Source organism: Chiloscyllium plagiosum, unplaced genomic scaffold (genome assembly GCF_037043375.1).
Source record: "Chiloscyllium plagiosum isolate Xiang-an unplaced genomic scaffold, Cpla_swu_hap1 HiC_scaffold_3, whole genome shotgun sequence".
In the NCBI taxonomy this organism is placed as follows: domain Eukaryota; kingdom Metazoa; phylum Chordata; class Chondrichthyes; order Orectolobiformes; family Hemiscylliidae; genus Chiloscyllium; species Chiloscyllium plagiosum.
The window spans coordinates 15008611-15018602 of record NW_028270141.1 but is presented as its reverse complement, the minus strand read 5'-3'; the positions used below and the strand labels follow the sequence as shown (position 1 = coordinate 15018602).

Here is a 9992-nt window from a genome sequence, read left to right as displayed (position 1 = left end):
CCATTGAACTGGAGCAACTAAATGAGTTTCCCTTCCATGATGTATTAGGTATGAAGTCTGCAAATGGTTCTTAACTGGTCTACCACAGTAAATTTACATGGTCAATTTACATTTGGCAATTCTTACATTCCCACATGACACAAGATCAGTCTAATGAAGCCAATGAATAGGGCCCTAGCTAGCTGCTAACATAAGTTTGATTTTGAGGTATCAAAAGCATCCTATGTAACAATGGACCCCCTGATTGTAGCCTGCGGCCATGCTAGTCTGGTCAAGCCGGATCTCATCTGATCTTGGCAGCTAAGCAGACTCAGGCCTGGTTAGTACTTGGATGGGAGACTGCCTGTGAATACCAGGTGCAGTAGGCTTTTAAGGGGTGGCACAATGGTTAGCACTGCAGCCTCACAGCACCGGGGTCCTAGGTTCAATTCCAGCCTCGGGCGACTCTCTATGGAGTTTGCACATTCTCCCTGTGTCTGCGTGGGTTTCCTCTCATAGTCACAAAGATGTGCAGATCAGGTGAATTGGCCATGCTAAAGTGCATTAGTCAGAGGGAAATGGGTCTGAGTGGGCTGCTCTTCGAAGGGGGGGTGTGGACTTGTTGGGCCAAAAGGCCTATTTCCATGCTGTAGGGAGTCTAATCTAATCAAATTATTACTTGTCTATCACAAAAACTCATGAACGATTGTGCAATGTCCAGCACCTTTTGCAACACCTGAGATTGTGAAGGGGCCTTTGCCCATGTGCAGGAAGACTTGGACAGCACTTAAACTTGAGATGAGAAGTAACAAGTAATACTGAGAAATAGAAGTGTCAGGCAATTGCCATCATCAGCAAGAGAGAATTTAGTAATGTTCAGTGGTATGCGGAGACTGGGCTCAAGCTGACGTTTGTGAAACGTTTTGTTTCCCATGACATTGGCAAACACTCTTGGATCAGACCATCTACTTTCAAGCAGATAGTGGTCACTATAACACGTGGTTGATTGCTGTGTCTAACAAGCAACATAGATTCGGAGGTGCCGGTGTTGGACTGGGGTGTACAAAGTTAAAAATCAGACAACACCAGGTTATAGTCCAAAAGGTTTAATTGGAAGCACACTAGCTTTCGGAGTGACGCTCCTTCAGCCCTCCACAATCACCTGATGAAGGAGCGTCGCTCCGAAAGCTAGTGTGCTTCCAATTAAACCTGTTGGACTATAACCTGGTGTTGTCTGATTTTTAACTTTGTACACCCCAGTCCAACACCGGCACCTCCGAATCTATGTTGCTTGTTAGACACAGCAATCAACCACGTGTTATAGTGACCACTATCTGCTTGAAAGTAGATGGTCTGATCCAAGAGTGTTTGCCAATGTCATGGGAAACAAAACGTTTCACAAACGTCAGCTTGAGCCCAGTCTCCGCTGATTTTTAACTAAGCAACATAGAAGTATGTTCACAGTTATCTGTCTCTTTAAAGGCAAAATACTGTGGATGCTGGAAGTCTTAAATAAAAGCAGAAAAAGCAGAGACTCAACAGACTTGGCAATATCCATGGAAAGAGTAACACAGAATTAGCACTTTAGTATAATATAATTCTCTTCATGTCCACCTCATCCAAATATATACTGGCTAATCTCTCAACTTTTCCCTTTGTAGGCACATATTGCGTTATTCTAGGGTTTTTGATCAAAGTAAGTTGTTGATCTTGCTGATAAGCAGCGAACACAAGTGGTTGAGTGTACAGAAACTTTAACAGTTTGTCAGCAGCAGGTTATTCTGCTTTCTGCTCCTAGGATGCTGCCTGATCTGCTGTGCTTTTCCAGCACCACAATCTCAACTCTGATCTTCAGCATCTGCAGACCTCACTGTCTCCTAAATGAATAAGCACCCCCACATTGACTAAAATTAGAATCCCTACAGTTTGAAAACAGGCCCTCTGGCCCAACTAGTCCACACTGACACTCCAAAGAGTAGGTAAAAACAATGACTGCAGATGCTGGAAACCAGATTCTGGATCAGTGGTGCTGGAAGAGCACAACAATTCAGGCAGCATCCGAGGAGCTTCGAAATCGACGTTTCGGGCAAAAGCCCTTCATCAGGAATAAAGGCAGAGAGCCTGAAGCGTGGAGAGATAAGCTAGAGGAGGGTGGGGGTGGGGATAGAGTAGCATAGAGTACAATAGGTCAGTGGGGGAGGAGATGAAGGTGATAGGTCAGGGAGGAGAGGGTGGAGTGGATAGGTGGAAAAGGAGCTGGGCAGGTCGGACAAGTCAAGGGGACAGTTTTGCTGGAGGTTAGAAACTAGGATGAGGTGGGGGAAGGGGAAATGAGGAAGCTGTTGAAATCCACATTGATGCCCTGGGATTGAAGTGTTCTGAGGCGTTCTTCTTCCAGGCGTCTGCTGGTGAGGGAGCGGCGGTGGAGGAGGCCCAGCACCTCCATGTCCTCGGCAGAGTGGGAGGGGGAATTGAAATGTTGAGCCACCGGGCGGTTTGGTTGATTGGTGCGGGTGTCTCGGAGATGTTCCCTAAAGCGCTCTGCTAGGAGGCGCCCAGTCTCCCCAATGTAGAGGAGACCGCATCGGGAGCAACGGATACAATAAATGAATTTGTGGATGTGCAGGTAAAACTTTGATGGATGTGGAAGGCTCCTTTAGGGCCTTGGATGGAGGTGAGGGAGGAGGTGTGGGCACAGGTTTTACAGTTCCTGCGGTGGCAGGGGAAAGTGCCAGGATGGGAGGGTGGGTCGTAGGGGGGCGTGGACCTGACCAGGTAGTCACGGAGGGAACGGTCTTTGCGGAAGGCGGAGAGGGGTGGGGAGGGAAATATATCCCTGGTGGTGGGGTCTGTTTGGAGGTGGCGGAAATGTCGGCGGATGATTTGGTTTATGCGAAGGTTGGTAGGGTGGAAGGTGAGCACCAGGGGCGTTCTGTCCTTGTTGCAGTTGGAGGGGTTGGGTCTGAGAGCGGAGGTGCGGGATGTGGACGAGATGCGTTGGAAAGCATCTTTAACCACGTAGGAAGGGAAATTGCGGTCTCTAAAGAAGGAGGCCATCTGGTGTGTTCTATGATGAAACTGCTCCTCCTGGGAGCAGATACGGCGGAGGCGGAGGAATTGGGAATACAGGATGGCATTTTTGCAAGAGGTAGGATGGGAAGAAGTGTAATCCAGGTAGCTGTGGGAGTCGGTGGGCTTGTAAAAAATGTCAGTGTCAAGTCGGTCGTCACTGATGGAGATGGAGAGGTCCAGGAAGGGGAGGGAGGTGTCAGAGATGGTCCAGGTAAATTTAAGGTCAGGGTGGAATGTGTTGGTGAAGTTGATGAATTGCTCAACCTCCTCGCGGGAGCACAAGGTGGCGCCAATGCAGTCATCAATGTAGCGGAGGAAGAGGTGGGGAGTGGTGCCGGTGTAATTACGGAAGATCAACTGCTCTACGTAGCCAACAAAGAGACAGGCATAGCTGGGGCCCATACGTGTGCCCATGGCTACCCCTTTGGTCTGGAGGAAGTGGGAGGATTCAAAGGAGAATTGTTCAGGGTGAGGACCAGTTCGGCCAAGCGAATGAGAGTGTCGGTGGAGGGGTACTGTTGGGAACGTATGGAGAGGAAAAAACGGAGCGCTTGGAGGCCCTGGTCATGGCGGATGGAGGTGTAGAGGGATTGGATATCCATGGTGAAGATGAGGCATTGGGGGCCAGGGAAACGGAAGTCTTGGAGGAGGTAGAGGGCGTGGGTGGTGTCTCGAACGTATGTTGGGAATTCCAGGACTAGGGGGGATAGGACAGTGTCGAGGTAGGTAGAGATGAGTTCAGTGGGGCAGGAGCATGCTGAGACAATGGGTCGGCCAGGGTGGTCATGCTTGTGGATCTTGGGAAGGAGGTAGAACCGGGCAGTGTGGGGTTCCCGGACTATGAGGTTGGAAGCTGTGGGTGGGAGATCTCCTGAGGTGATGAGGTTCTGTATGGTCTGGGAGAAGATGGTTTGGTGATGGGGGGTGGGGTCATGGTCAAGGGGGCGGTAGGAAGAGGTGTCCTCGAGTTGGCGTTTGGCTTCAGCGATGTAGAGGTCAGTGCGCCAGACTACCACTGCACCCCCTTTGTCCGCTGGCTTGATGGTGAGGTCAGGATTTGAGCAGAGTGATTGGAGGGCTGCACGTTGTGAGGGTGAGAGGTTGGAGTGGGGGAGGGGGGTCGACAGGTTGAGGCGGTTAATGTCCCGGCGGCAGTTGGAAATGAAGAGGTCGAGGGCAGGAAATAGGCCAGCGCGGGGTGTCCAGGTGGATGCAGTGTGTTGGAGGTGGGCGAAGGGGTCCTCGGAAGGTAGGCGGGAGTCCTGATTGTGAAAGTAAGCTCGGAGGCGGAGGCGACGGAAGAATTGTTCGATGTCACAGCGTGTATTAAATTCATTGATGCGTGGACGGAGGGGAACGAAGGTGAGTCCTTTGCTGAGGACTGATCGTCCTCAGTGAGGGGGAGGTCTGGAGGGATGGTGAAAACTCGGCAGGGCTGGGACCTGGGAGCTGGTGTGGGTGTAGAGCTGGGAGTGGGGTCGGAGCCAGTACCTGGAGTGGGTGTGATGGTGGGGGGAATGGGGGTAGAGTCATGAGCAGGGGTAGTGTTCCCCTCGGGGCTCTGGGGGGTGGGGATAGTGACAGTGGGGTCTGTGGGGGGCGTGTCAGCAGAATGCAGATGAGTGGCGCTGGTGGGGGCGGAAGTGGTGGCAGACATGGCAGTAGGGGTGGCGGAAGTCACTGACCGTGTGGCATCGGCGATGATGTGAGGGCCGGAAGTGGCTGTGGGAGTGGCCATGATGGGGGCAGAAGTGACATCATCAATCAGCGTGGGGGTGGTAGCTGCATCAGCCACATGGCTAATGGTGTTTCCGAGGCCAAGGGAATCTTCAGGAATATTCGAGGAGCGCTGGTTATGGAGGTGGGTGGATAAAAGTTTGTTGTACTTACAGTTTTTGATGTTTGAGATGGAATTGAAATACTGTTTGTTGAGAGTATGAATTCTCCTGAGGATGTAGTACAGAGTGGGTCCTTTGCAATTCTGAGAGAGTGTGCCCCTCAGCTGAGGCAGGGATGACTGTAGAGAGGTTAGGTGCCGGCGCATTGCTGCGAGCGTGGAGCGGAGGATCTTGAAGGAGAACTGTTGCTGGTGTTTTTGAATCTGTAGTCTGTACTGTTTGTCCTGTTCGGGTCCGAACTCTGCTGGTTTAAAGGTGGTCCGGAGTCCGTGTGGGATGAATTGGTTACGGAGGCAGGCACTCCGGACCACCTTTAAACCAGCAGAGTTCGGACCCGAACAGGACAAACAGTACAGACTCCAAAGAGTAACCCACCCAGACCCATTCCCCATCTTATATTTATCCCTGACTAATGCACCTAACACTAAGGGCAATTTAGCATAGGCAATTCACCTGACCTGCACATCTTTGGTTTGTGTGAGATAACCGGAGCACCCAGATGGTACTTGCACAGACATTGGGAGAAAGTGCAAACTTCAAACAGTTACCCGAGGGTGGAATCAAACCTGGGTCCCTGGAGCTGTGAGCCACCGTGCCACCCATTGGAAATATTGTTCATCAAGTCACTGCTCTGTGTGACTTATGTTGTTACTTTGCAGATAGATTCCTGCATGTAGATGGCATGGTGGCTCAGTGCTGAGCACTGCTGCCTCACAGTGCTAGGGACCTGGGTTCAATTCCCAACCTCTGGTGACTTGTGTGGAGTTTGCACGTTCTCTGCAGGTTTCCTCCCACAGTCCAAAGATGTGCAGGTTAGGGAGAATTGGCCATGCTAAATTGCCCGCAGTGTTCAGGGATGTGTAGGTTAGGTGCATTAGGGCTAAGTGTAGAGGAATGGGTCTGGGTGGGTTACTCTTGGAGGGTCAGTATGGACTTGTTGGGCCTAATGGCCAGTTTCCATACTCTAGGGATTCTATGTTAGCAATGCACAGTCTTTCCAGGAATTTGGTAGTTATTGATGGCAACCTCAACTTCAGTAGCTCTGCATTCAGAAAGCGACAGTACTCTGACAGCTCTCTGTCTCTTTCCTGTGACATCAAAGTCACATTTGGTTGCTAGTTGCCTCAGTCCTGAGCAATATTAATGGGCTGTTTGCTTTCTGCCCAGTACATTAGGAAGAATGCGTTTTGTATATTTTACTTGGGCAAGAAATAAGGAGTTTCTGCATTTTTTCGGCTGAGTTAAGTATCATATCTTTAAATTCCTCACATCTGTAAAAGAGAAATAGAGCCTTTTTGACCTTTTTATTATTAATTATTATAAAATCTGGCAACATACCTTTGAAAGATCAGTCACTTTTCTTCTGTGGGAATACAGATGATAAGCTTCTGGGAGTGACGATCACCAAAAATCCGTCCTGGACCACCCATGTTGTTGCATTGCTCAAGAAGGCACAACACTGCCTCTTCTTCCTCAAGAGGCTGAGGAAATTTGGCAAGTCCATAAGGATCCTCACCAGCTTTTATTGATGTAGCACAGAAAGCATTCTATTTGGGTGCATCACAGCTTGGTACGGCAACTGCTCTGCCCAGGACCGTGAGAAACTACAGAGAGTTGTGAACACAGCCCAGTCCATCACGCAAGCCAACCTTCCAACCTTACATCCATTGGCTTCTTCTATACATCTTGCTGCCTCAGAAAGGCAGCCAACATCATCAAAGACCCCTCCCACCCCAGTTATAATCTCTTCCGTCAGGCAGAAGGTACAAAAGACTAAAACACACCAACAGGTTCAAGAAAAGCTTCTTCCCTGCTGCCTGATGTACTGTGCTTTTCCAACACCACTCTAATCTTGACTCTGATCTCCAGCATCTGCAGTACTCACTTTCGTCTAATCCACCTAGCCTGCACACCCCTGGATGCTATGGAGCAATTTAGCATAGCTAATCCATCTAACCTGCACATCTTTGGACTTGATGGAGAGGTATTCCTGATGACATGGGGTGTTGACCAAGAACCAAGTCCCTCCTGAGGGCTAGAGTGTTGGGAACTCCCAATCTGATGTCTAGATCCACCTCCCACTTAAGCCAATGCTTTTCTGCTAGTGGGTGGAAACCACCCCTGGGATAATATTTGCTGACTAAGTTCTGTTACAATGCACCGCAGTAGTGTTTGTGTCTCTTCTGATGAATTTCCACTGAAATTATGGCAGAATGGTAAACATTGTTGGCCTAATGGTAGCTTGGTAAAACTGCAGTTTGATGCAAATTTTAAACAATGCATTCATATAGCCAATTTAGTTAGCATTTAAAGCATGCATAGAAAAAACAGATGACATCATTACATTTTCAAAGTAGCCTGCAAAAATCTTGGAATTCTTAGCATTAAAAACATAATTTGACTTAATAATCTGATACCCTTTTGGTAGACAAATAGAATCTGTCTTATGGTGATGTGCTGAATATTTGAGTCTTTGCCATTGTTGGAAATTAATCCCTGATTTTTCACTCTTAAATGCCAGTTTTTGAGATGCAAAAATGGACAGCAATGAATTAAATTTCTTCTCCAAAATAATGATTTGAGGAAAAGATATATAAAGAGACAAAACATGGCATTTCTTCCCCAAATTATTTCAATGAATTTTTGTTTGTGTCAAGGTATGTATCCTTTCGCTTACATTTTCAGCGCACAATGACTTCCCGCATTTACGTTACAGACTTATGTCAAAATCAGCTTCCTATATTCTTCAGTTCAGTGAAATGAAAATCACAGGTGACTACTTCAAATGTTCAGACTGCACTCCTCGTAGAACCTTGGATGTCTACAGCATAGGAAAAGGCCCTTCGGCCCATTGTGTTTACGCTGTTCAAAAACAACCACCTGACTATTCTTATTTTCTTTTCCAACACTTGGCCCATAGCCTTATATTCCTTGGCATCACAAATGCCCATGTAAATTCTTTTTAAATGTAGTGAAGATTTCTGCCTCTGCTAGTCTCTATTAGGGTGGCATGGTGGTTAGCATTGCTGCCTCACAGTGTAAGGACCCAAGTTCAATTCGACCCTCAGGTGACTGTCTATGTGGAATTTGCATGTTCTCCCCATTTTTGCATGAGCTTCCTCCCACAGTCCAAAGATATACAGGTTAGGTGGATTGGCCATGCTAAAATACCCATAGATGTGTAGGTTAGGTGGATAAGCCATGAGAAATGCAGGGATAGGGTAGGGTGGGTAGTATCCTCTTTAGATCATAGAATAGTACAGCACAGGACAGGCCCTTCAGCCCTTGATGTTGTGCCGACCTTATATCCTACTCTAAGAACAAGCTAACCTACATAGCTTTCAATTTACTATCATCCATGTGCCTATCCAAGAGTCGCTTAAAGGCCCCTAATGTATCTGACTCTATTACCACAGCTTGCAGTGCATTCCATGCACCCACCATTCTCTGCGACATCTCCCTAAAGCTTCCTCCAATTATCTTAAGATTATGCCCCCTCGTGACAGCCATTTCTGCCCTAGGAAATAGCCTCTGATGATTCACTCTATGCCTCTTTGAAGGACTGGTGTGGATTTGATGGGCTGAATGACCTGCTTCCATGTTGTAGGGATTCTATGATTACTCTCACAAGCATTGAATTCTAGATTCCCACCATGGTCTGATTGAAAAGGCTTTGCCTCACAGTCTCTCCAAACTTCCTGCCCTGTACCTTTAATCCATGCTCCCTTGTCATTGATCCCTTCCTCCTCTACTGACAATATTTCTGCCAGAAATATTTAATAAGCTTTTTTTTCCAAAGTTACAGAATTGTTGTTGAATGGAAATCCTGAAATAAGATTTCATTCCTGTCAGACCACTCTAATGACCTGAATTAATGGGACCATTCTGAAATAACCCCATTGGGAAGAACAGGGACAAGCAGAAAAATCTGAGCTAAGATTTACAGAACAGAGTGGAATCTCTATAGTGTGGAAACAGGCCCTTCGGCCCAACAAGTCCACACTGACCCTCCGAAGAGTAACCCACCCAGACACGTTCCTTTAAATTTACACCTACCTAATACACCTAACCTAAACATCCCTGAACACTATGGGCAATTTAACATAGCCAATTTGCCTAACCTGCACATCTTTGGTTTGTGGGAGGAAACTCATGCAGACATGGGGAGAATGTGCATACTCCACACAGACTGAGGCTGGAATTGAACCTGGGTCCCTGGCACAGTGAGGCAGCAGTGTTGACTACCGAGCCACCATGTTGCCTCACAATCTTCCTGAGCTGAGCATACAAGATCATAAATGCAGAATTTCCAGCACGTAGAACAATCCTGTAATTAGGATTACACAACGGGCTGGTTTAAAGCTATGCCTTCTGCCAATAACACAATCACTTTGGGAGTCAGTGCATATCTTAATGGTTTCAAACTGAATGTTTTCAAGAGACGTTGTAGGGAGAGAATGTATACTTGAATGGTCTGCATAACGACAACATTTACATTTCTGAAGTAAACTATGACTGTGTTGTGGAAAGAATGTTATCCCATTAAAAAGGAATCTTTAGAACCAAGAGTTTCCCTCCCTTTACCAATATGTCTTAGACGTGGCCTGAGGAGGAATTTTTAACCACTCTGGCTATTCTTATACTTCAAGGGATGTTGCTAACTAATACCACTTGGTGGCAGCTGTGAGCTAAGAACCGCTTCCAATTTAATTGAGCTGCCTAACCAACTTATTAAACTACTGTACAGGCTCATTTTAGCAGGGGTCTCGTGATGCAATGTTAGGGCTCCCTATCTTTGAGCCAGAAGACCCAGGTTCAGGTCTCACCAAAGGTATGCGATAACACATCAAGATATAAGTATCTACAACCTGTTTGTCCTCTGGAGAAGGTTCTTGTGGTACAGTAGTGGTGTCCAAGCAGTGTCTGAACCAGGAGGTCTGGGCTCAAGAACACCTTTATAGAATTACATATTTCAGAAGCAGTCTGTACTGCCAAAAAATATGCTATTTCCTGCACTAGGCCCATAGCCTTGAATATACAAGT

General features: G+C 47.3%; 1 pseudogene; it reads left to right on the top strand.

The window, feature by feature from the left end:
• The first annotated feature begins 249 nt into the window (after positions 1-249).
• Positions 250-368, top strand: LOC122548694 (5S ribosomal RNA; annotated as a pseudogene).
• The last annotated feature ends 9624 nt before the right edge of the window (positions 369-9992 follow it).